The sequence below is a fragment of the Amborella trichopoda genome, chromosome 1 (assembly GCF_054954075.1).
Source record: "Amborella trichopoda isolate Santa Cruz 75 chromosome 1, AtrichopodaSantaCruz75HAP2 v2.0, whole genome shotgun sequence".
Taxonomy (NCBI): Eukaryota; Viridiplantae; Streptophyta; class Magnoliopsida; order Amborellales; family Amborellaceae; genus Amborella; species Amborella trichopoda.
The window spans coordinates 46699931-46708717 of record NC_142336.1 but is presented as its reverse complement, the minus strand read 5'-3'; the positions used below and the strand labels follow the sequence as shown (position 1 = coordinate 46708717).

At 35.8% G+C, this 8787-nt stretch overlaps 1 non-coding gene across 1 annotated transcript; it reads right to left on the bottom strand.

Annotated features, from left to right (window-relative positions):
• Positions 1–3169: 3169 nt before the first annotated feature.
• LOC18442284 (monothiol glutaredoxin-S3) lies at positions 3170–3915 on the bottom strand. Its single transcript, XR_016056712.1, has one exon. It is a non-coding gene; the product is annotated as a monothiol glutaredoxin-S3 (transcript).
• Between the last annotated feature and the right edge of the window lie 4872 nt (positions 3916–8787).

The following is an 8787-nucleotide window of genomic DNA, read 5'->3' as shown; positions in this document are numbered from 1 at the left end:
TGTAACGCCCCAAGTCATTGCGTTATATTTCTTCTTTTTCTATTTTAATCTTAGGAGTATCTATCTACAACAGTGAAGACTTTTCAATTTTCTAACGCCACCGACTACTCTACTTGGCATTGCTAATTCCTAATTGGAGTAGTAGGTGGGCTTACAATGTTGCCCATGCGGTTCCTTCCTTGTAACACACCGACTCTTGAGACCATAAAAAAAAACAGCCCAAAGGTTTTCTACTCCCACAGGGGTATGCTGTACAGTTACTCCATCGGGCATAGAAATACCGTTTAGATCTCAAAATTTGAGAACGTAATCTCTACAACCATAACTAATCTTACTAAAAAAAAATCCAAAATAAAGTTTCTATATGCTAGAAAAAAAAGCCTCAAGATTGAGATCGTTTAAGTTTTGCAGAGCTAGATCTAAGTGTTATAGAACTCAAACTTCAATTTTTTTTTCTTGAAAATAATTATCTGGTAGTTCTTATGTGGTTCCCAAAATTTAAGACCAAATTACTCTTTCTAAATGAGTATTTTGCACAAGGGAGTAGATACATAGAATGCTCTTACGAGATATATCATCATCAGAGCTTTTTTTTCAATTAATTTTATAAGATTCATGATGAGTTTTAGTAAAATTTTATCTTAATTGTCGGCCTAACACAACCCATATCTTTTACCAGGGAATGGGATAAATTAAAAAAAAATTTAAGGTCATCACCCTTCTTAGACCCGAGAGCAGCGTACATAATCAACAAAATAATTTGTGAGAGAGAGATACATCTTATAAAAAACGAACAAAATGAAATAAAAGAGGAAAAGTCTGAGAGGGTTTAAAAGGGCCACGTGCAAATTGCGAAGAAACCAAAAGCTGTTTGCTTGTATACATTGTATGGCTGGAATTGCCGGACTTTAAGGCCCAAACCTGACCTCTTACCAGGCCTAGCTGGCCCTTAACAAGAGTTAAACAAAAAGCTGGACGGAAAGCAAAGTAATCAAAGTCATGGGGCTTTTCACTTTGATGACCTAAATTGTCTGTCTTTTATAATAAAAATCGTCATATAAAATCAAACGTACAGATTCAGTCTCTGTCTTTATATTTTGGTCGATGCTTAGGTCATTTTCACTAAATGGGGGAGACAAGCTGATAAATAACCATGACCCAAAATCAACACTAAAAAGAAAAGAAAAATCAACGACTCAAAATTTGCCCGCCCTTATATTAGAAGGCTCCTTTTTTTTTATTTGTTTATTTTTATTTTTCATTCTAACATATGAAACTAAAGGGCGAGGGCCCATGCTAACGATAACCCACCCACCTTCCCCATTTTATCCTCACAACTCATTTTACTCACAATGGGTACCGTTATATTGAATGGTTATTGTCCAATTTTTGAAGTATTGTAGTTCCTTGGTGGAGTTAAAGTCATGTTTTTTTATTTTTATTTTTTTACTATATTTTAACTAATTAAGGGTTTAAAAAACGGATAAGTGACCCAGATCGTACATCTGGATTTCTGATGAGGTTCGACAGATCAACCATCAAATTTCCAGAAATGGTCAACTAAAATTTTAAAAATTTGAAAAGATAAGACATAAGTTGGGCCAGTTCTGGGTAGTTCTCTGATAAAACCGACCAGAACAGAATGTGTCATGGGGAGAACCAGCCGGTTCTCTAAAGTTGGTTTTATCATAGAACTTGCCAGAATCTACCGTTTCGTGGGAAGAGCCGGCCACCCTCGACGATTCTCATTTTGTATTGGTATTTTTTTAAACCTCGGTTCTGATGAAAGATGAGCACGAATAAATACTAAATTGCATGTTGGTCGCAAACATCTAGTATATCCTTTTTCTCTTATAATGATTATATTATAAGTAAGCTTAGTCTCCTAATATAGAAATTAGGAAAAAAAGAAAAAAATGGACTTATAAATTTTAGGATGTTAGCAAGTCATTTGAATTTTGGACTGTTCATGAAACAAACTATTGGTGGGTAAAGTTAGGGAGCCTAACCAAGAGACCTATTTTCTTAGACACACCCTTTAATTCTTTAGGAACCTTGATGCCTCACTTAACTTGGAGCAAAAAGAAAAAGAAAACCCTCAAAGCAAAGAGCATAATAAAATGCTTGATTTTGTTGTGAATTATTGAAGCAAGACCTTTCTTGGGGTTTTATTTCAAATAAAACCAAAGAAAGACAAGAAAACGAAATTACATTTAAAGCACATTGGACTCGAGCAAAACAAGCCAGTCCAAGTGGCACGATGTAGGCTCAATCATCCCCCTTCAACTCACGTGATTCACGGATTCTTAGTCCTTGTTATTGAATCAATGGCCAAGACCCATCAAATATCGAGGGCCCTGTCTTATTATTTATCTCATCCCACTAGAATAAGTTTATGCGATGTTATAAAATTCTTATAATATGACGTACATATGGAATAGACATTTGGCATTGCTGCATAGCACATGCACCATTGATATGAGAGTTTTCGTATTTGAAAACCTTCTTCAAATGGATTTTGTTGGAGACTTGTATATATAAAACATTCATTCGAGACTTGTTATCTTTGTTTTGTAATGCAATATTTATTGATTAAAGATATTTTTCGTCATTAAAAAAGATGGAATAGATATTTTTATAAGATATTAATGACATTCTATTAGTGGTAAAAAAATAATCAATATTCAATATAGATGACGTTGGATGTAGATAATATCATTTTCTAATATAGTTCATAAACATTTTTTTTATAAAAAATATTATATTTTATTTTTGATTAATTGCTTAAAATGTTTCTAGATAAAAAATTACTATGTTGTGCATAGACATTAAATTTTTTTATTTTTTTTATTTTGAAACCTTAAGAAGAAAATACTCGTGTGGGAGTACCCTAACAAATCTGTTAATTCATATTCAAGTCCTTGGGGTGAAAGTAGAAGAGAAACCCATGTAATTTCTAAGTGAAAAATAAGGGGAGATGGGCATGTAGGCCAAGACTTGACTTTACGCAGAAAAAAGGCAACCAGAATTTCCTTAATTATTACTGTCAAGCACCCCGCTTTCTGCAGGGAATCGACTGATACTTTTCTGGAAATTCAAAATGAAATAAAAGAAATCAGGGAGGAAAGAAAAAAACAAAAACAAAAAGAAGAACCAAATTATACAAATCTTGCTTAACAATGGGAATATTTCTATGAATTGATAATAAAAAATTACAGAGCAACCAAATGATACATTTCTTCCTTTTACGATAGCAATTTTCGTTGCATATATACAAAAATCCTCCTCTACCACAAAAAAAAATACTCTCTCTTGCTCTATGTGCACACCTGCAATTTTTTTGAAGTCAATCAAGCAGCCTACCAAAATCAAAGCCAGTAAGCCAAATACTATTACCCTACGATCGATCTACCCTTCCGGTGAAAACGTTTTCGATCAGAGCCACAATGCACCCGCCTGCTTCAAGATGGGCACCAGCTCCCCGCTGATGTGCGCCGCCATCAACCGATCCAACCCTCCCACCAGCCTCCCCCCGATAAACACAGCCGGCAACTGAGTTCCTCCCCCCATCCTCCCCAACGCCTGCTCTGCCTCCTCCGCCTCCGCTCCCTCTTCTAATTCACAGACAGTTGGGTTCACTCCCAGCCCAAGCAAAAGCTTCTTCACAACATGGCACATACAGCAGGCTCTGCGCCCCAAAACCAACACACTGTTTTCTGACACCATCTTTCCAATATTTCCAGACGCCACCATCTCAGGCGGCTGCGTCTTCTGAATTGGTCCGAGTGGCTGAGCTCTTTGGCTTAGCATTTGTTGAGCGGTGGCGGTGGAGGTGGCGGTGGAGGCGAGATTGATGGATGTTTGTTGGTTGGTTGGGTTGGGTTGGGTTGCGGTGGTGAGTTTTGAGTTTCGGGATTGAATTTGTAGATTTATGGAGAGGGGTGGGAAGGGTTGAGCCCACGTCAACAACGGCAGTTACGGACGTGGGCCCCGCGTGGACGCGTCACGCGATGGAGGGTCGGCGTGTGAATGACGTCATCGGTGGATAGAGAGGAGTCGCATTTGCTGCTCTTGTCCTGGTGACGTGGATGACGCAGCCGTACTCGCATGTGCGCCCTGGAGCATTGGCCCACCCCTCTCCTTCTTGCCTATATCTTTTCCCTAAAAGACCTTTGTGCCCTCTCTTTTTTAGGCGTTGTTTTCTTCCTACTTTCTTTTGTATGGACGGAGTACGAAGAGGGAACTTATTTTTGACCGTTAATAGAGTGTATATTAATTTTTTATTCAAATTGATTATTGAGATGAAAAGAGCTTGCAAACCAAAATTTGGGTTATACAAAGACCAAAAACATGATTATCTAGAAGTGTAGCCTCAGTATATTATAATGATAGGATGATAAGATATCATTTCCCTTATATATAAATATGTAGACAATTTCTATGTGATATTGTGTTCCAAGAATTTGAATTTTAAAGAAATAGAGACTAGAAAGTTCCAAATCATAAGAAATCTTACAACTTGCTTGGGTGCAGAATTTTTCTGAAAAAAAATTGTTGACCAATTCTTTTGGTAACATTTGGTGGCAATTTTCCCCATCGCTTGAACCTTGACTTCAACTCAATGTTCGCAAAATCGAACCAAAACGGTTAACCGGTCATGAGGCTGAGAGTGGTTTGAACCGCAATCGGACTAACCAGTCAAGTAAATTTTTTTTAAAAATAAGAGTCAAAATCCCCAAAAATAATTTAAAAAAAATAGAAAAACTTAGATTAAGTATACACCATCATATTACATACATTTATCTTATAAAAAAAATTTGATACAACTTTTTATATAATTTAATATTTGAATATTATGAAAATATACAAGACAATTTATAATCTCACATAAATTCAATGGAAGAAGTTACAAAGTCCAACTAACAATTGATGATGCAACAATATGTGCTTCTATATTGTTTTAATGTGGAAAAACCCTTTAATATGGTTTAGTATTGGGTTTGAGAGCGTATTTTTTTGTAGCATGATGTTCCCAGCTTTTCTAATGGTTGTGAGTCAAGGTAGTAAGAAAGAGCTCCTCATTTACTTAGTAACTTGGTTATCAAATGCAGAGTGTAGGTCAAGGTGTTAAGTGCTACTTCAAATGGCCAAATCGCAAATTTTATAAAAATATGGCCAAGTCGATTTTCAAATGCCTAAATCAATTTTGAAATGACCAAATAGATTTTGAAATGGCCAAACCTCACTTACTCAGTAACCTTTTGAGTTGGGTTTTAACATGAAATTTTTTTTTTTATGTAAGATGGCAACTTTAAAATGTAGAATTAAGATGCATATTTAAAATAAAAAAAAAGAAAAGAAAAGCAAGTTAAGTTTTATCCATTTCAGCATGTGGAAACATGAGAGATGAGTAAAACACTTTTTAGTTTCTACCTCTTTTCTTCATAGAGGCTAATAAACAGATTTAATGAGCATGAAGTTGCAACAAATAATAGATAGCTTGTAACAAATAAAAAAACAAATTAGAAGAAAATGTCACAGCTAAACAAGAAGTTGAGAACACAAAAATCAATAACATACACCAAAAATAATATTAAAAATAAATAAATTTTTTCTCATATTCATCACAAAAGAATATTTTTACAAAAAAATATATAAAACATTAAAAACAATCCAACAAGCTCACCAAAAATGTATAACATTAAAAAGAAACAATTTTTTCCCTCATATTCATCACAAATAAACATATTTTTGTAGAAAAATATATAACATTAAAAAAAATCCAACAAGCTCATAAAAAATTTATAAATTTAGAAAAAAAAGAATATCTTTTTTTTTTTTCTCATATTCATCACAAATTTCATATGTTTATAAAAAAAAAAGTAATTTTATTTTAAAAAAATTGTTTTAAGAACCCTAAAATCAAGCCAAAGAATACATAAACTTTAGAGTCGAAATCAACCCCAAATCTTTCATTTTTTGGACAAATTGATATGGGGATATGATAGATACTTCAATTAATATTCAAATGCACCAAATTTCATGAAAACTTATTCACTATTGAGATTTTTATTCAGAAAATAGCAAATTTTTTACTTCACGAAAATTTCAGGAAAAAATGCAGCAAAAAAAAAAACGATAGAAAAAATTTTAGTCAATAGTAAATCAAAATAACTAGTTTATTTGATAGATAAGGACTTTACGATCAAACTTCAGCGATTAATTCAATAAAAATCGATCACTTGATCGATCAGAAATCAATTTTTTTGGATAAAAACAGTTCTTCGAGCAGCTGTACTTCGGGCCCAAAAAAAACCTCAAATCTTCATCGTTTTGGGAAAAATTAAATATGTAAACATTGAATCCTTCAGCAATCAATCAAAGCCCTCCATTTATATGAAAATCTATGAGGTATTAAAGCTGCATTGGATAGAATGGCGGAAATTTCTAATTTTTAAAAATCCCCATTTCAATCCACCAATAGCTCTTTGTTTTTCGACTTTTGATTCAATAATAGATGATCTATAGAAACTTTACAGTGTATAACATCAATATTTGACTGAAAAAACCAAAAAAAAACTACAAAATGGAAGAGAAAAATGCTGCAAAATATTGATCTATGAAAATAACGGGCATGTGTCAAATAACGACAATTATTTTATGTATTATAACGGCATTATAACGCACGAAAACAACAGTAAAACGGACCGGTTAGGAAAACCGGCCGGTTTTGAAGAAAAATCGCCGGTTCAACATTGAACACCGGTTTTTTGCCCTGACTTGTTTTGGAGAGTTTCCTCTTACCATGTGTAACTGGAATTGCCACCCCATCGGTAGCGATCTAACTCGTCGGTTTTGCGAACACTGCTTCAACTAGAGTATAAAATCTTATTTTTGTGAGAAAGATACATTCAATGAATGTTTAAAAGATTACTCATTTTTTTCTACTTCATTGCAAAGTTCTCATTGGAAAATATAAAATCCTGAATCAAGATAAATAGGTGAAATACATATTTTTAAAAGAGGTCCTCCGCAAGAGGCACTACTCTATAACAAATATGGTGCATATGGAATATCTATAAAAGACAATGGTATTCCGCCGCAACCATCGATTTAATGGATTGTGCAATCTCCCCCGGACCCACGTCAGCGGACCAATTCAATTCAAGTCCTGTTGCTCTCTCGATGACGTCACAAAAACGTCATTCAAGACATGGCTCGACGTCTCCCCACCACGTGGCACGCGCTGAGGTCGGCCCCATCCCCAAATCCACCGGCTCCCCTCCAAACTGCCATGCATGACGATGCACCAACGTCTCCTTATATCCGACGGATCAATTTGAGCCACGTGGAGGTCGGTGGAGGCCCCGCCGCCGCAAAAATGATCGAGGCACCACACGCAAAAGTCGCTTCTCCTTCCCACTAAAGAAAATAAAAACAGAGTCAAAATCACAACCCCAACGCTCCTGGTGATGTCACACGCGACCTCACTCTCTACACGTGTGGCCTCACACGCTTTGTTCGCACGTAATCGACCGGTGCGAGTACATTACCAGAGGTGGTGCTTTGTACGTGGTTCGTATCATCTTCAGATTTTCGGGAGACCTCACAAGTGTGGGGGCCACACGCTCAAAGGACTACCCATGTGCGAATGTATGCTCTAATTGAGGTTTGGCCATGCTCATTTGTCTTTCCCTTTAGGGATCTTTACACTATTTTAGAGCGGTTCTCCTGGTCCTTTAGATATCTATTTTTTAGCCTTAATATCTATTTCCCTATAAAACTCCTCATTATTAAATATGGAAGTGTTATAGCACTAGAAAACATGGTTTCTTAAACCATATCTCTCGGAAATCAAATCAAATCAAATACAATACGTCTTTATGGTTTCAGAAAGTGTTTAAATAAGTCACGGTTTTGAATCGAGGTTTCTAAAACTACAGAATTGCCGGATTCTTTTCATTTCTTATTTTCTTTTTATCATTCAAATATTGCTTTGAAACGCATATCGCTCGAATCAAATCAGGTGAATCAGAATCGATCCAATGGCAATTGGCCGAATCTTAGACATTGGTTTTAGGCGTGTCATTTTTCTAAGTCGTCGCCCATGGTCAATGTGGTATAATATTTATATCCTACGTCAATGTCCTATAATGACTTTCTACCTTTTGTTATTCTGAACGGACGGTAGATATGAAAGGCACGGTTTGCCGTCTATCACTAGTGATAACGTATACTGCTACGCAAGATGTATTTACCGTGATTTTCTCGCCATACAACGTACGGTTTAGAACTCTAGCACAATACCTATTAAGGAAAATTACAAATAACACCCCATGTTACTTATCCACAACAAAACATTTTTTCCATTTTTTACTTCAAATTTAACTTTTCTAATACATACCCCCAAGTAAAAAAAATTATATTTTTTCGACGAAAATGCCTGCAGCGCCGGATCATCCCCATTTTGTGCCGGACCGCGTACCCATAGTGCCGGACCGCCCCTGCTTTGTGTCGGACCACATGCTTTCCAGAAGCCCAAAATGCCAGGCCACATGCCCAAAGTGCCGGACCGCCCCCATTTTGTGCCAAACCACACGCTTTTCAGAAGCAAAGTGTCGAACCACCCCCATTTTTGTGCTGGATGCATGTATTTTGGTCTTCATTTGACATTTTTTATGACTCGGGGGTATTCGCTAGGACAGGTAAATTTGGTATAAAGACTTTTTTTTTTTTTGTTGGGGGTAAGTTGCTGCAAGTATAGTCTAGCTGTTATTTGTAATTTTC